The 19004-nt window shown below is 40.8% G+C and overlaps 1 protein-coding gene and 1 pseudogene across 3 annotated transcripts in view; one reads left to right on the top strand and one right to left on the bottom strand.

Moving 5' to 3' along the window:
- KLF5 (KLF transcription factor 5) overlaps positions 1–19004 on the top strand; it is a 147278-nt gene that overhangs the window by 58681 nt on the left and 69593 nt on the right. The window lies entirely within an intron of this gene.
- Positions 14561–15535, bottom strand: LOC118523515 (small ribosomal subunit protein eS4, X isoform-like; annotated as a pseudogene).

Below are 19004 nucleotides of genomic sequence, written 5' to 3'. Positions count from 1 at the left end.
TCAGGCACTCGGATAGTTTTCTCTCTGTGAGACTGAGGAAGTGACTCTGACATCTTGTTAAAGTAACTATGTGGAAAGACTATGTGGCCTTTGTGATTAGGAGCTGATAACTAATCAATGAACAAGGGTTGATTGTTTGGTAAACCACTGATAGCTTGAGTAAAAGGCATTGTTGAGTTAATTTAATTACATATATATTTAATTATAAGATTTGAAATAATAGCTATAGTTACATAGAAACAGGAAATTTTTGACAATATATTTATAAAATGGTTGTATGTTTATTTAGAACATATGCAAATTCTTTATCTGAGCATTGGCTTCTCAGTGTCTCACTTCTAGGCATTTTGATGGTTTTCTGCTTATTGAAACCATCTCTTCAGACGACTTTTGAATAAGAAATCACAGAAAGTGGGCGCCTGGGTGGCTCAGTCGGTTGGGCGACTGCCTTCAGCTCAGGTCATGATCCCAGGGACCTGGGATCAAGTCCCACATCAGGCTCCCTGCTCTGCGGGGAGCCTGCTTCTCCCTCTCCCACTCCCCTTGCTTGTGTTCCCTCTCTCGCTGTGTCTCTCTCTGTCAAATAAATAAATAAAATCTTTAAAAAAAAAAAAAAGAAATGACAGAGAGTGGTACTCCCATTCATGTGGCTTACCCTTCTCTTACTTCCTGGGTGAGGAACCAAGTCAGAGAATTGAGCTGAATTGCTTGGCCTACTGATGAGATTTGTTTCTGGACAGAGTTGAGCCTTTTGGCCTCCCCAGTCAGCCTCCCCAGTCAGCCTCCCCAGTCAGCCTCCCCATGTACATTTCACACTTGCAAATGTGCTCACACAGGAGTCTTCCTGAAACAGCAGCTAGTTTTATTTGAGCAGTCTTACAATTTGAAGATAAGCAATGCCAAATTTAACCAGATGGTAAGTATGGAATTACTTATAGATAAACTTGACTTGATGCCAACAGTTTTACATCCAACAACTAATTAATTTTAAAAATGCTTTCCCCCCAAAAGCATACAAAACCTTATCCATTTGGCATTAATGATGTGAGATAAAGACATTAAAAATGATCAATGTTGTGGTCTTTCCTTTTCCCTGTTTAAGGGAGAAATGTGATATGCTGGTTGGTACAAGTTTAGTTCCTGCCTTTCAAATGCCACATTTTTCTTCAAGCACTTATTTTATCATTTTTTATGCAAGAAAATAAATTACCCCTGTAAAAATTCAACTTACATAAAAGTATACAACATATATGAAATTCCCCTTTCCTGGGAGCCTGGGTGGCTCAGTTGGTTAAGCGACTGCCTTCAGCTCAGGTCATGATCCTGGAGTCCCTGGATCGAGTCCCGCATCAGGCTCCCTGCTCAGCAGGGAGTCTGCTTCTCCCTCTGACCCTCACCCCTCTCATGCTCTCTCTCTCATTCTCTCTCTCAAATAAATAAATAAAATCTTAAAAAAAAAAAAAAAAAGAAATTCCCCTTTCCTAAAATAAAATGCCCCTCCCTACCCTGAACGCCGTATCTCCCTTCCTTCCCAGGAATAACCACTGATAAGATTTTGTTGTATATTCTCCTTGACCTTTATTCTCTGCATCAGCATAAACAATTCTATCTGTTTTGAATTTCATATGTCTAATCGTATCACACATATTGTTCCATAATTTAATGTTTTCACCTGCATTTTTTCATATCAGTACACAGAGATCCAGCTCATTGTTTTTTAATGCTGCGGAGTCAGTAGTCAATGCACCTTTTTGGGGGTTTTACCATTTCTCTAGTAATAAATCATTCATGTTCTCCCCCCAATATTTCAGTTATAAAAAAAGTTGTGGTGAACTTTCTTGTACACATTTTCTCAAGTGCTTCCTTTTTTTGTTACTTCTAATGAATTGCTTTAGTAGATTCACTCTGTATTTTTGGTCTTACCCTTCGAATGCAAAAGCTGGAATGTGAAATGCTGGGGTACTACTTTTGCTTTTCTGAAATTTTATGGCTGCATCCAGGATGAGGAGCTATTAGAGTTACTGAGCTATTGAATTCCTCTTTCCGCTGAGATTCCCCACGAACTCTGGGGAGGGGAGAACATGGTAATGACAGGAAACTCGGAGATCCACCTGTTGGTTGATCCACCAATTAGCTCTTATCTTCAAAATAAACAACTCAAAGCCTTCCCCGACACGACATACCTCTATTGTCGTGGCTTCTCATTGCAACTTTCTCTTCACATCACAGTCAAACTTCACTATGGAGGAATCTTTGCTTGCTCTGAGTGCTCACTTCCCATCCAGCTCTCCACCCACTGCAGTCTGGGCTCTGGCCCACCTCAGCTACCACCACGGACACTGCGCATTCACGACCTTCTGGTCCCCAGGCTCTTGCAGGCATTTCCGGCCCTTCTTCACCTGGCTTCTAGGCACCCCTCAAGACTCTCGATCGCTTCCTGCTGAAGGTCCTGCCTCCTTTGATTTCTGTGACACAACTGTATCCGTCTGTTAGGCTGCTTCAGAAGAAAGTAGCAGAAAACTCAAGCCAAATTGGTTTAAGCAATAAGGAAATTCGCAGGAAGTTCGCACAAATGGAAGTCCAGAGGTGGAGCAAGTATCAGGGTTGGCTCCAGCTCCAGAGATCTGTGATTCTTCTGGCTTGGTTCTCTTCTTTCCGTTGGTTTCCTTCTCAGACTGGCGGGAGCGAGGGCTGCAACAAGTCTGGGTTTCATAGTTACTGAGGATGCCACCTGGAGGAAGGGAAAGTGTTGCTTCTTGAAGTTCTTCTAAGAGAATAATGAAGAATTTCGCTGGAGTCCCATTACACTTCTCATTTTCTTCTTTAAAATATATTTTTCCAATTTTAGTAAAATAATTGACGTGTAATATTGTATAAGTTTAACTGTGTACAACATGACTTGATATATGTATATATGGCAAGATGATTACCACAATAAGTTTGGTTAATGTCCATCACTCAGTTATAATTTTTTTCTGGTGATGAGCACTTTTACTTATTTATTTTTAAGTTTTTATTTAAATTCCAGTATAGTTAACATACAGTGTTAGATTAGTTTCAGGTGTACAATATAGTTATTCAGCAATTCTATACATTACCCGGTGCCCATCACAATCCTTAATCTCCTTAATCCCCATCACCTATTTCACCCATCTCCCAACCCACCTTCCCTTTGGTAACCATCAGTTTGCTCTGTAGAGTTAAGAGTCATTGAGAACTTTTAGCATCTACTCTCTTAGCAGTTTTCAAATATGCAGTACAGTATTGTTAACTACAGTCACATCCACAAGACATCCCCTGTACCTACTTCTCTTATAACTAGAAGTTTGTATCTTTTGACCAACTTCACCCATTTCATCAAAATTTCTTGAATGTCATTGAGTTACTTGTTCCTCATAGTCCCCAGCTAAGGGGGTAAGATTATCTTTAGACTAAGTTAGCTCAGTCCTGGGAATTGAGACCTTTAGCCTTCTTAGAGGCCTATGCACTTCACAGGGGGTTGGGGGGAATTATGTGAAGGAGAATAGGAAATTGATACTTGTTAGGAAACCAACAATGTCCACCACAACTTCTGTTTCCTGGTTTTTGTTTTAGTTTTCTTGTTTTGTTTTAATCTCAGGTTTTCTCTACTTGGTTCCCTAATGATTTCCTCTTCTGCCCAGCCCTTTAATATGATGGTCCCCAGAGTATCTCTTGTGCTTTCTTCTCTTCTCACTGTTCATATTATCCCTGGGACAATTCATTCACTTTCAAGGCTGAGTATGCTGATGACTTCTAAATCTACAACTCCAGACCATGGAGTTCCTATAAACAGTAGATTCTTTTATCCAGTTGTGTATTGTACATCCCCACTTGATTATCCCATATGCATTTCAAGTTCAACATGTCCCAAACTGAGTTAATCACCATGGTCCAAGACCACCACATCCTTCTGTATTCCCAATCTCAGTCAGGAGCCTCAAACACTATTCCCTAAGTCATGGTAGACCCCTTTAACTTCCTGACATTGAAGCAGACACAAAGCCTTACAAGATCTAGCCATCAAAATTGAATAGGGCCACAGGCTATGAGAAATCCTTCCTATATTACCCTTTCTTTCCATTTTGGGTTGTGTTCTTGTCTTATGATCTTATGCACTTCAAAGATAATTATAAGAGCACTAATGTTGTTCACTAACTTCTTGACTATAGGTACCACATCTTATTAGTTTTTAATATCCCTGTTCTCAGCATAGCATCTTGAACACTGTAGGTGTTCAGGAAATGTTAGACAATTATTAAATGAGTTTAGTCTTTAAACACTTATTAGGCCACTATTATTTTTCAGATACTCTCCCAAGCTCTGAATGTCTGATACTCTTCATTGACAGACTTGGTCCTGCTCTGTGGTTGGGGTGGGTGGAGTCAGTGGGAAAATGCCAGAAGCTGTGTCCTCAGGCAGTGAGTGCCAGGTCAGGGCCAGGGTAAACAATTTGAAACTAGGTCACAGATCCCAAAAAGGGCTGGATGGGTCTAGGAAGTTAAGGCATGAAGCCAAATGGGTTGGTGTCTGGGTTTTTGAAGAGGCCGATGGGAAGAAAATCTTAGAATGAATTCCAGGTCCATGAGAGACATCTATGGCAGCTTTTTACCCACCTTAAGATGCTCAGTGTCATAGTCATTGGGATACAGTGATAAATAGGAAATTCTTTTTTTTTTTTAAAGATTTTATTTATTTATTTGACGAGAGAGACACAGCGAGAGAGGGAACACAAGCAGGGAGAGTGGGAGAGGGAGAAGCAGACTTCCCGCGGAGCAGGGAGCCCAATGCAGGGCTTGATGCGGGGCTCGATCCCAGGACCCTGGGATCATGACCTGAGCCGAAGGCAGACACTTAACGACTGAGCCACACAGGTGCCCCTATAGGAAATGAATCTTAACCTAGTAGGGACTTACGGTTAAGTGGGAAAATGGATATGTAACAAAAACTTACACTTTAATGTAAGAAGTGATAAAGTAAAAAATACATATACAGCATTAAGGAATCCAGGAGCTAATCCATGTGCTTAAAAATTATGACCTTGAGGGGATCTTTTCTTTGTTAATTGATTTTTTTTTAAAGAAAACACCTTTTCCCTGGCATAAATCACTTCCTTTAATATACATAGGCAAAAATTTGTTTGTTCCACTGTATCTATATGTCATAATTTTTTTCCAGGGCTCTTACTAGCTTGGTACTCAAGCTATAAATATAAGAGTTTTTTGTTTTTGTTTTTGTTTTTTTTTTGAGGATGGTTTTTATGCAGAGAAAAGATTCAGAATTTACTTTAGATATATAAAAATTAATATTCAGTGTATTACATTTATCAACTATACCTTTAAATTACTCTTTTAAGTTTAGCTTATAAATCTTATTCTACTTAAAAGTCTAGCAAATTTTAACCAAACTTTATAGGAATTTAAATGTTTGTAAAATAAAAACCCTTAAGCATTTAAAATTGCATTTATAAATTTAATATATGTGATTTTCTTAGTAACTGCTACAGTTGCATGATTTAATAAAGAAAATTCTTAAGTTTTAAATAATTCTTCTAATTGAACACAAATGTGGATAACCTTAAATATTCTAATGTTATGCATAAAGTTAGATTTCAACAAGTCTAAATCTGTCATACAGTTATATACATTTTAAATTCATAAGGTTGACCCTTTATTGTCATAGGTCAAATTTTCTTTCATATCATGAATACTTAAAATAACCAAGAATGCTCAGATTGTTGTTTTTTTTTTTTTAACTTCTGCTCTTTACTTATTTAGGAGACACAGGATTCTCTAAATCAGCTGGGGCAAAAGAGACAGGGTTCAGCTATGTTGTCCAGCCGGAGTACAGTGACTGTTCACAGACACAGTCCCACCATGAATCAGCATGGTTTTTTTGACCTGCTCTGGTCCCGACCTGGGCGGCTCACCCCTCCTTACGCAACCGGTTGGTTCCTGCTCTAGGGCAGTCACTATGGATGCCGAACTTAGTGCGGACGTGGACACCGGAAGGGCATATAGGACCACCGCTCAGAACTCCTGGGCTTAAGCGATCCTTCTGCCTCAGCCTCCCAGGTAGCTGGGACTACAGGCACATGCCATGTCCAGCTAGATTTAAACATAGAAATATTATTCATCGGGGTTTGATTTTCTTAACAATTTCTCTACTTAATTGGAAACTATTCCAAGGCTGGGAGATGCTTATTGTATGTGGACAAGATTATATCTCAGTTTTTTTTCTCCTCTCAATGCAGTTGTATTCTTAGAGACTTTGAGATGCCCTGCTTTCATTTGTAGTTGGGGCGGTTTCATGTTCCTCAATGCTGGATTCAAGAGATGTATTTCCTAATAAGTCCATCTATTCAGTCGCTTTGGCAATCGTGGCCTGGCCTGCTTTCATCACTTGATTGAATTTTGCATTTCTTTGACTCTTAAATAGTTTAAGATATTTAAATGACTTGCCATCTACTGGAGCTAATGACTATTGTACTTGCGAATTTTTTGCATTCTTTTTATATCCTTCCTCTCTGTTAGGGCCCCAACACTCCCATAATATAAGGTCATCCCACTGAAATCTGGCTATCCTTCAAGGCTTTGCCATAGTAAAGTCACAAATTTGAAGGTTATCCTGACTTACTCCAGCCAGGAACTTTTACTGTGTTTGCTTATCGTCTCTCTAAGCCTGGCTGGCTCATTCTCATTTTTATGGTCTCAGTTTGAATGTAACCCCCTTCAGAGTTTTTCTTGGATTGCCCTTTCCAAGAGAGGTCTCCTTGATTATTTCATATACCACATAAAAAAATCTTGAGGAAGAAGAACAAAGCTGGAGGTCTCACAATCCCAGATTTCAAGCTGTACTATAAAACTGTAGTCATCAAAACAGTATGGTACTGACACAAAAATAGACAGATCAATGGAACAGATTAGAGAGCCCAGAAATAAAGCCATGCTTATATAGTTAATTAATCTACAACAAAGGAGGCAAGAAGATGCTATGGGGAAAAGACAGTCTCTTCAACTGGTGCTGGGGAAACTGGGCAGCTACATGCAAAAGAATGAAAGTGGATCACTTTCTTATACTATACATAAAAATCAACTCAAAGTGGATTAAAGGCCTAAATGTGACACCTGAAACCATAAAACTCCTAGAAGAAAACATAGTCATTTCTTTGACATTGGCCATGGAAACATTTTTCTAGATATATCTCCTGAGGCAAGGGAAACAAAAGCAAAAACAAACTGTTGGGCCTATGCCAAAATGAAACACTTTCGTACAGCAAGGAAAATCATCAACAAAATGAAAAGGCCACCTACTGAATGGGAGAAGACATTTGCAGATGATATATCTGATAAAGGGTTACTATCCAAAATATATAAAGAATTTATACAACTCAACACCAAACAAGCAAATAATCTGATTAAAAATGTGCAGAGGACCTGAATAGACATTTTTCCAAAAAAGACATACAAATGGCCAACAGATACATGAAAAGATGCTCAACATGACTAATCATTAGGGAAATGTAAATCAAAACCACAACAGGATATCACTTTACATTTATTAGAATGGCTAGAATCAAAAAGATAAGAAATAAAGAAATGTTGGCATGGATGTAGAAAACAAGGAACACTCATGCACCATTGGTGGAAATGTAAATTGGTACAGTCACTGTGGAAAACAGTATAGAGTTTCATCAAAAAAATAAAAATATAATTACCCTATGATCCAGTAATTTCACTACTGGGTATTTACCCAAAGAAAACGAAACTCTAATTCGAAAAGATATATGCATCCCTGTGTTTATTGCAGCATTATCTACAATAGCTAAGATATGGAAGCAACACAAGTGTCCATCAATAGACGAATGGATAGGAAAGATGTGGTAAACACACACACACACACACACAAACACACACACACACAGGAATATTACTCAGTCATAAAAAAGAATTAAGACCTTGCCGTTTGCAACATGGATGGACCAGGTATAGAGCTAGGTGAAATAAGTCAAACAGAGAAAGACAAGTACCATATGATTTCACTCATATGTGGAATTGAAGAAAAAACCAAATGAACAAACAAAGAAAAAAGAGACGAAAAAACCCACAAAAAACCCAGAATCTTAAATACAGAGAACAAACTGGTGGTTGCCAGAGGGGAGGTGGGTGGGGGGATGGGTACAATAGAAAAACGGAGTTAAGAGTACTCTTACCGTGATGAGCACTGAGTGATGTATGGAATTCTTGAATCATTAAATTGTACACCTGAAACTAATATAGCCCTGTATGTTAATTATACTTCAATAAAAAATAAACATAAAAAATCTGTGATTATTCATTAATCCACTTGTTACTTCTCTGTCCCAGTAAAGTGCAAGCTCCATATAAAGGCTTTTCTTCTTTTTTTCAATTAAGCATTTTATTTTGAAGTAATTTTAGAGTCATAAAAGTTGCAAAGATAATATAGAGTTCTATGTACTCTTCATCCAGCTTCCCCAAAGAATATGTTACAGCTATAGTGCATAATCAGAACCAGGAAGCTGACATTGCTGCAATACCATTGTGTAGACTTACAGACCTCATGGGGGTTTCATCAGGTTATATACACTCATGTGTATATGTGTGTGCATGTGCGTATGTGTGTAATTCTATGCAATTTTATTCCATCTATAAATTCATATAACCTACCACAATCAGGATACAGAGCTATTCTATGACTGCAAGGACACTCTCTCCCACTATCCCTGTAGGAGGACTAGTTTGTTTTATTCACTATTGTCCTGTTAATGCCCTGCCTTGTGTCGGGTACATGATGACATCCAATAAATATTTGTTGAGTATACCAGAACATGGCTGATATTACTGGGGGAATTTACCTAATTTGTTTGGAGAAAGATGTATTACTCTGTTTATTGGATTTCAGTTACTAAGAGGATGTTTGAGGAGAAAAATATTATCAAACCCCATCTCATAATGACTAATTGGCAAAGAACATAAAAAATCCATGGCTACCAAGATCTCACAGAAATGTTACATCACTCCAAATCTTATAATCAAGCCTTTGCCAATGTGAAAAGATTGTAAGTCTTGGGAGGAGGCTTCAATAGACTATATATATATATATATATATATATATATATATATCGCTGATGAATTAAGTGAAATGTCATTTCGACATCATCTGGAATCCAGACTAGAAGATGGTGGCCTGACCCGAGTGCAGAGCTCCAGCACCCTGAGGCCTTGCTTCCTCCTGTTTCCGGTGACTACTACCGTCCCAGAGTAAATAGAAACATGACCCTCCATTAACGTGCTTTAGACCGACTACAATAAAATTTCCCGTAATGGGTACTAGGGGGAAATCGACTACTCCTGAAAGATATTTGCACATTGTTGGAGTTTCTTGACCTTAAGATATCTTTTTGGAAGCATTTAAAGAACTAAAGAAAGAAATTGCCCTTTAAGGAGACCTTGTGACAGGAGGGGGGGGGGAATAATTCCACTGCATACCAGACCTTACCTCTGCACAGAGTAACCACAGGACAAATGCTAAAGCAAACATGCTATAAGAATGCCACAATATTCATTCCCCTCTTTTCTGATAAGAAAGGTTTATGAATTTTTATATCTTGAAAACCTTTGTTTTGCAGGCTTTGCTTTAGCAGGTTGCCTCTTACTCAGCATGTGGAGACTGAATCACTTCGGAATCCATTTTTATTTAGTTACTGGAGGTGTAGCATTTAGTGTATTTTGTGTTGGAAACCGCAGGTAGGACCTGTTTCTGTAAATGATTTATTTCCATGGATCTGTTCCTTTAATTGATTTGATATTTACTTAAGAAAGTTCTTTCTTTGCTTGCCTTGTCAGCCCCCTCTGAGAACTATTGTAAAGTATGTTGCTGTCATAAGTAGGCTGATTCCTTCCCAGACCAGTCGTTTCTCTGAGGTTTATACATCTTTAAATGGATTCTGGGCACCATTTCACAAGGATTTTTCTTGAAGTTCTCTTTTGGGATAAAACCTGTGGCTTGGGGAAGCTTTAACCTGGGCCTCAGTTAACACTATAGACTATTTTTTAAAAAGATTTTATTTATTTATTTGGGGGGGAGCACGAGGGGGGGGGAGGAGGAGAGGGACAAAGGGAGAAGTAGGCTCCCCACTGATCAGGGACCCCGATGTGGGGCTTGATCCCAGGATCCTGGGATCGTGACCTGAGCCGAAGGCAGACCTTAACCGACTGAGCCACCCAGGCGCCCCCAACACTATGGATGATTGACTTAGCCTCAATTCTACTTGGATTTTAAATAAAAGCATCTTTAAGATTTTTTTTTTTTTTTTTTATTTGCGAGAGAGAGAATGAGAGACAGAGAGCACGAGAGGGAGGAGGGTCAGAGGGAGAAGCAGACTCCCCGCCGAGCAGGGAGCCCGATGTGGGACTCGATCCCGGGACTCCAGGATCATGACCTGAGCCGAAGGCAGTCACTTAACCGACTGAGCCACCCAGGCGCCCTAAAAGCATCTTTAGAACTCTTTGCTAGTTTCATTGATTTTAAAATTCAACCCAAATAAAAACAGGGTGATTGCTATAAAAACTCAGCTTTAAGAAAAGTCCTGTGCCAGTTTTCCCAACCACACAGCCAGCCTTGAGCCATTCTGGAGTGGCCACTGGATACATAAGCTGTGATGCAAAGTCCTTAAGCTGGGAGGCCAGGCTAGAGTGCCTCAGTGTCTTCACCTCTCTGGGTAATAGGGATTCCAAGGTCCTAAAAGGATTTGTGTGGGTTTCACCTCAGTCCTCATCCATACTGTGGGAATGAGGTGGGTATGGGGCATGCTCTTCAAGTTGAATTTCTGAGCTCCCCGGAGCTGGCTGTGGCAGGGTCCAGGCCCAGGGAGGAGGGCCTGGAGAAGGGATGTCCCCATTCTGCACCTTGCCCCGCTTCCTCAACAGCAGCCGGAATGTGTTCTGTCCCTTTGTACCAGCCTTTCTCTTCCTGTAAATGGAAAAATGCACCCATGGTGCTTGTCTCCAGCTCACTGAAAAGAAAGAGTGGTTTTTATATGGAGAGGAAAACCAAAGGCCAAGGTCACTGGACCTAAAGAGAGCTAAGAAAGAAAACTGCCTTCCAAAGCATCCAGCTGTTCCCAGCCGCTGAATCCCATTGGTATCAGAGCTTATGGTGCAAGCGATTTCAACTTGGAGCTCCTGGCTGCAATCTTGGAGCTGGCCCCAAGAACCGCAGGGAGTCACTGAATTTCAGCTTTGCTTAGGGAAGTCCACGACGCAAGGGAAACCCTGTTCAGCCTTCCAGAGAACTTAAAGACTCGTGTCTGACTTGGGTCAATTAGGTGCACTTTGCAGACACTTCGCCCTTATCAACACAAACATTTTCCCCAATGTGGGTCTCTGCTTTACCCTTGCCTCTGAGGAGGAAAGTCTTGTTAATGGAGAGGGCAGACCAAGGGCAGGGAATTGCTCATTTTTCTGCATCATGGAAAATATAGGATGTGCAGGAAACATATCCTTTCAACTGGCTTAATCCTTCAGTGAGGCTCATTTCAATGAGCTCCATTGTGTTCAGTCCTTACTGGAACGCGATAAAAATAGAACACTTAGAGTGCTATGTCTGTGGAACCAGAGCGAAATAGAGAGTTGAGGTAATTGCCCAGATAATCCAAGCAAAAACAAAAACAAAACAAAATAAAACCAACCACTGTTGAGAAAAAAAAAAAAAAAGGCAGCTTTAGGAGTTTGAATGATCCAGTCGGGTTCCCTACATTGTTCAAATTCATCAGCTCTGCTTCTATATTTACTTTTTCTACATAGACTGAGCCTAAGTTATGTTGAAGGGCTTTCTTCCCCGCATATTATCTCAAGTACCACCTCAAAAAAATGCTTTTGCTTTAGAGTATCCCACTCTGTCCTATTTCCCAGTAAGAGAAAAAGTAGGTCTCACAATAGATTTATGCATGTTTTTAATATAAGACAGCAGGGTAAAGAATAGATGACTCTGGAGTTTGGGGGGAGATTTCATTCTCATTTGTTTCTGTGAGTTCCCCTTAGCAGGTTGCTAAAGGCTGGAGATGTTTTATCTACACACTCACATGTTTTAGACCTGTGGCTTTATGCTTGGCTAAGTGCCTGTCATGTGTGTTCGTTGCCAGCCCAACAGCTTGGCTCATTTAGAAAATCAGGGAACCCAATTTCCTCTGACAGAGCAGCTGGTAATATTCCACTGGATGCGAGTGAGACGCTACCTGAATTGGAGATGTCGTCCTGGCCAGAGTTCTTAGACTGGCTTCCCACTTTGGGACCTTGGGACTGTGACTGGATCTCTCCGATTACACTCCCTGACCCTGTTGTCTTAAAGGCACTGCTTCTCTCACCATCCCTCTTATAGGGACTCAAACCTTTTCATTCATTTTTCTGATTTTTCCTTCTGCCTCTTTCCCAACATAACCAGCCACCAAGTACTGTGGATTCTTCTTTCCCAAAAGTTCCCATTATTCTGACCTTCAATTTTAGTCCCATTCCCTGAGTTTAGGTTCTCATTTTCTTATCCCTCCTAATAATTTCCTGTTTTTTTTCAGTCTCACCCGTTTCTAATCTGCCCTAAGTAAATGCCAGAACAAACTTCCTTAAAGCTCTCCTTGATTGAATTGTAATTCCTTGCAGAAAAAAATTCCTTCCTTGATAGCTCCTTGTTCCCAAAAAGTTCTGCCCAAATTCCTCACCCTGGCATTGAAAGCTTTTGTGAGTTTGGTTTTGATGACATTGGACCCTCACGTGAAAATTCGTCTCCAGCAAGTTGAGCTTATTGTCCTTCTACATGAAATGCCCTTCCTTCTCTTGCTCACCCCTTTCCACCCTTTGACCTTTGCTGGAACATGTCCAAGATGGGGAACACATATACATGGCAGCTCATTGCATTTTTGAAAAGCTGTTATTGATAAGAATGCATGCCTGCCTTCCTCCCTCCCTTTCCTTCCTTCCTTCCTTCCTTCCTTCCTTCCTTCCTTCCTTCCTTCCTTCCTCCCTCTCCCCCCCCTCCTTCTCCCTCTTCCTCCTCCCATTCTTCACCTCCTTCTTCTCCTTCTCCTTCTTCTTCTTCTTCTTTTTCTTCTTCTTTTCTTCTTCTTCTTCTTCCTCTTCCTCTTCTTCTTTCCCCTCCTCCTTCCTCCTCCTTCTTCCTTCTTTCTCTCCTTCTGTCTCTGTCTCTAATTTTAAGATAATTTCTGCCTGCCTGTGCCTTATTTGTTTTTCATCTGCCCTCAGGAGCAGTACAAAAGAAATATCATTCTTCTTTTATATCAAAACCCCTTGAATATTTGATGAATGCTACCATAGCTATCTTGACTAATCCAGATACAACCCGGGTTGTATTAAATGGTTTTCTATTTTAAAAAATCATTTTCTATTAAAATGGTTTCTAAATCATTCTCCATCTTGGCTGTTTTACCTGGAAGTGCTCCAGGGTATTAACAATAATCTTAAAATACAGATTATCAGAAAAAACACAATTTCCTGATTTATAGTATTCGTTCCAGAGAACTTGATATATTTGTACCACTCATTTGGCTCATTATGTACTGTAGTATTTACAGGTTTTTTTGGCTGTAGAAGAGGGAGGGAATATTTCTGGTGCCTTTGCAATTTTGCTTATAAACTACATGATCAGCCTCTGGAAAAAAGCAACTCAGATCTGTAAATCTCTGTGTTCTTTAAAGAAGGTCCTGTATCTAGTTGGCATTCAATACTTTGATTTTGAAAAAAATAATCTCTAGTCATGAACTTCACTAAATCTAGTGTTCTCTTCTCAGTTCTTATTTGATCTCTTGGCAGTATTGACACTATTGACTACTTTCTCCTTCTGGAAACTCTTCCTTTGGTTTCCATGACAGTGGACTCTGCGGATTTTCTATCTAACTCTCTCCACTTCTCAACCTTCTTTGTGATTTCTCTTTAACATGGTTTCCTGTGGGGCTCTTTCTAATGCCTTATCCCCTTCTCCTCCCACATCATCCTGGCATCATCTATAATAAGATTCTAGCAGTTTGCGAATGCTTAAAAATGGTTCAGCTTTCCTTTCCTCGGAAGAGAGATGGTGGGAAGAAGAAAATTGAAGAGATTTGAGAGAGATTTAGGAAGTGGGGTTGAATGACCTTAGTGATGTCCTGGGTTCTGTGGTGGGAACAGGGAAAGGAAGAGGGAGGAGCAACAGGTAAAGGAGCATTGAGGACAAGGTGGTAGGTTGTACTGGGGAGGAAGAGTGTGGGATTATCCACTATACACATTAGTTCCTGTCCTCACCATAATCACCTGTGTCCCTGCACGTGCCCTGCGGTAGACCTTCCCTGCAAGGACTCACCATGGATCCTCTGTGCTCGTGGTTGTATCCCCTTGCCTCGTACAGCACACATTGTGGAATGCTTAAAAATATCTTTTTATTTATTATTATTATTATTTTTAATCACACTGCATTATCTTTCATTAACTATAAAGACTTCCAATCACATCACCTAGAGACCATTTTACCCACTGCTCTATTTTCCCACCCGTCCCTTGTCTCTCTCCTTAACAATGGTGAGGCAGATACCCTTTCTGCAGGGAAGAGCGCTCCATGGTTTGTTGCCTTTGCCAATAACAAAAATGTTAGAGAGCCAGGTGGCAAAGCTGTTACCATTGGCATCTTTCATCTGAACTACATCAAAAGAACCAGGGTGTCTCTCTTTGTCGGTGATCACACCAGTTTCTTCCCAGGTTCACACCTCTGGTCACCATACACAGAATACCAGTGTCAAACTTGATGAAATCAGTCATCTTTCCAGCCCCCAAATTAACCTGAGTGGTGTCATTCACCTTGATGAGGGAATCAGGATAGCAGATGGTGTGAGCATCATGGGTCTCCGGATAAAGAATTCCTTTTGTCCCCACAAAGATCTTTCTCACTTTGCACAACTTATACTTGGCCTCCTCGGGTGTAATCCAATGAACAGCAAAGTGACCCTTGGTGTCATAGATCAGACGGAATTTCTCCCCAGTCGTATCAGTGCTGATGACATCCATCGAACCAGTAGGGTAAGTTATATCAGTTTGGACCTTGCCATCAATCTTAATAAAACGCTGCATATGGATCTTTACTTCACCTCCTGTCAGGCCATCCTTAAGTCTTTTCCTTAGGAAAATGATGAGAGGGAGACATTCTTTCAGCTTATGGGGACCAGTAGATGGGCAAGAGGCAAACACACCAGTTTACCCAGCAGCCAATGCTTTGGAGCTGCTACACTCTTCAGATGGCACCATGAGCCATGGCTGCGCTGGGCATGAAAAGAAGATTGCCTCCTTCCAGTACATTAGAAAAGAGAGCTAAAAGTATCTTTTTAGAAAAAGGTTTGATAGGGCCCATTTAAGATTGTTCAGGGAAGAATGTGCTGTCATATCTTGTTGCATACAATTGGAGTTATAAAACAGAAGAAAAAAAAAGACAAACATTGGAATTTTAAAATGTATTACGGCATTAACCGAACATCAGAAAGATGACACAACACATTGGATCCAATCAGTGAAGTGATATTTACTGAGCATCTGTTGTGGACAAGGCTCTGTGTTAGGGCCTTCGGGTAATCATATAGGGTTTGCTCACCAAGGGCTTGCTCAGGGGAGGCCTGGCTTATACCTGTTGTCCCAGCTGAATTATTAACAGTTCTCTCTTGTGCTCTAATGTGTTCTTATCTGGACAATATATTAATTGATCACCCTATCCCTGGGGAATATGAATAATTCCAATTCAAATCAAGAAAGGGGATTGTTTTTGATATCAGATTGGATGAGGGTGAGAGTCAGCAGCCAGGCATGGGGGAATTTAGGGCTATCATGAGGAAATTCACTCAAGAAAATTATTGGGAGAAACAAACAGACCTCAAACTCCAAACAGAATCAAGAAATCTCTAGAAGGAAGAGTCTAAATGCCCTCATTTTCCAGATGTTGCCATCCCTTCTTGGTTTGAAATTTCCACTATAAGAGTTATTCCCTGGGTTTCTACACAAAAGCAGTGGGGAAGCCGCAGACTCTCATCTTCAGAATTCCATTATAAAAGAACAGTATGGCCAGAGAAGGACTGAGACCTCTCCCTCCCATTCCTGGAAAGTCTTTCCTCATTGGCTGATGAGCAACACTACCAAGTTTGGAGACTGCTTGGTTTTCCCCTTGGCCGGGGACAGGGAAAACAAGAAGGCATAAATCCTGGGGGAAGCTTGATCAAAACTGATGATTGCCAGGACCCCGTGTGAGCCTTTAAAGGGCAGGGGAGTTCGGTCCTGCGTACCTGGAAGAGCTGGGACATTGTAACTGGAAGGAGGTGGTCACGAGAGAGAAACCAGAATGAAATCAAGTATAATGATACAGAGGACTTTTTTTTTTTCCATAAGAATTCAAGGGGCCGGTCCTCGTGATCATGATGAAAACAGAGACAGTAGCACACTGTGATGAATGGGGGGTTGTCCCAGGAGCAAAGGAGTGCTGGACCGGTGCTAGAGAGGGAAAGAGCGCTGCTGGATGTTGTGAGTGGGAAATCAAGGGAGGGAGAGAGACAGGTGCCTAAAGAGGATTTTTTTAGGATCTTTTACTGTGTATGGGTTTGTAAAAACTCTTTTCCTGATCTATGGGAATTGCATAAGCTTTACCAGCTTCACCCAATAGTGTGGACTCTGGCAAGGGTCTGGGAACCTCCATGTATGCCAAGCACATATTTGACAGAATAAAGATTGTAGATGTAATTAATAAAATATAAATGAGCAAAAGCATTACCAAAGTCACAATGACTTCTCGTTATATATATCTTCCCATCAATAGATAATAAAAAGAAGAGCTATTTTTGTGTGGGATTGTGAGGACGAGTCTTGGAAGGTTTCAGAAGCAGGAAGATGACAAACGCAGGTCTAGGGGCATCCTCAATTCTTTACTCATCCTCCTGTGTCTTAACTCCTTTATTCGTCAACATATAGTGTCGAACTTTCCTATAGAAATGGCATACAGTTTTTGGTTTTAATAAAAACCTAGAGGTTATTTCTGACATAGGAATTTGGTGTTTCCTTGAGTTTTCTCTTAAAAGATGGGATTAAAAAAAAAAAAGGCAGGTACATGTTTAAAGCATGTCTTGGATGTTTTCTTTGATTATGACAATGTTAAAAATACAGATGCGCAAAACAAAATAGACTTCTCTCCAAATGGACTTTATTTCTGTGGTGATTAATTAATAGCATTGTGTTCTGGCACATAATTCTTGTGTTTCCCCTCATAACGACCCTCTTCTCTCTGCTCTGGTTCAGCTGCTTAGCTGCTGTACAGATTACTCTTTTTTTTTTTAATATTTTATTTATTTATTTGACAGAGAGAGAGAGCGCAAGAGAGGGGACACAAGCAGGGGGAGGGGGAGAGGGAGAAGCAGGCTTCCCGCCGAGCAGGGAGCCCTATGCGGGGCTTGATCCCAGGACCCTGGGATCATGACCTGAGCCGAAGGCAGATGCTTAACAACTGAGCCACCCAGGCGCCCCTGTACAGATTACTCTTGCCATACTTTCTGCTCAGGGTGAGTGTTTAGGGATTATAGTATTGCGTGCGATGTGCATGCATATTTCGGTTCCAGCTTCTTTCACTTAACATAGTGAATGTTCATTTTCCCACATCATTCAATTTTCATTTAAAATTACTGTTTTCCCAGATTCCCATATGTATATTCTATAATTCACTTAACTCTTTTGTGGGTAATTTCTAGATTTTTATCATTAGAAATAACACTGTGGTCTCCATCATTGTGGAGGCATGTTACCCTCCCCTTCCCCCCAATTGTTCTTCTGAGAGTGGCAGCCTGATGTCCTCTGGGCCCCACATTCTGGCCCTCTCAGCCACACACTCCAGAGGGGCTGGGGAGTCGAGCATAAGGCCTAGGGCTAATCACAGGATTCCCTTGCCCACAGCAATTGGCTCAGCCATGGGCTTGTGATCCAAACAGAGTCAGCTAGACGCGGTGAGTTTTGGGCTGAGATTCTGAGCTATTCAGACTTTTTCCTCAAAGGATTTACAAATGAGAGGCCACAAAAGAGATACTGGTGAGACTGTCTTGCCACCACAGGGAGCCTCAGAATGACACCCATGAGGAAAGCAGGGTGTGAACCGAAAGACAGAAACAACAGAAAACAACAACAAACAACAAACAAAACGGGAGTTTTGACAAGGTCGGTTAAACTCTGGCTTCAACCTGTTCTGCATCTGGACTTTTCATTTGTTGAACCAAGAAATCCTGCAGCTACACCCCTCCCCCCAATACACACACACACACACACATACACACCCCTTATTTTTAAATGTGTTTGCATTGAGAGCTTGGTCTCTCGATGAGAGAGCCCTGTTGTCACCTTTTTGTTTGCATGTCATTGACTTCACAGCAAATTATGTCTTTTGGATGATAGGACCTAACATGTTTTCAGTGTTCACCTTGTGTCAGGCAACATGTTAAAGACTTTACCTTCATTATCATATTGAGGCCTTCCAAGAGTCATTGGAGGTAGCTACTATTACAATCTCCATTTTACACATAAGGACACTGAGGCTCAGAGAAAAGACCAGAACAAAACATTAGTGCTGAGTCACAGGCTAACAAATAGCAGAGCCAGGATTCCTCCCTAGGTCTGTCTGTCTCCGGAGACAAAGCTACATCACAATCTGCCCTTCTGTTTCTCCTAATTTCCTTTATTTATTCCCTAAGAACAAAATGAATTTTGTGTGAAATCAGAAAGACCAGAGCAAGTAAAGCCCCTTTGAAAAGAAGTGTAGTTAAAGGTTTTGGTCTTGGAACAAGAAATTAAAGACTGGCTTTTAGAAGAAGCGTAAGAATTAGAAGCGTCTGAGAAAAGCCCCTCAGTGGGGATTGAGTGTGTTTGTGTGCGCACGTGTGTGTGCGAGTGTAATGGGTGGACATTAGGATTCTT

Source organism: Halichoerus grypus, chromosome 4 (assembly GCF_964656455.1).
Source record: "Halichoerus grypus chromosome 4, mHalGry1.hap1.1, whole genome shotgun sequence".
NCBI classification, from domain to species: Eukaryota; Metazoa; Chordata; class Mammalia; order Carnivora; family Phocidae; genus Halichoerus; species Halichoerus grypus.
Note: the sequence above shows the minus strand (reverse complement) of the source record. Positions and strands in the feature narration are given on the sequence as shown.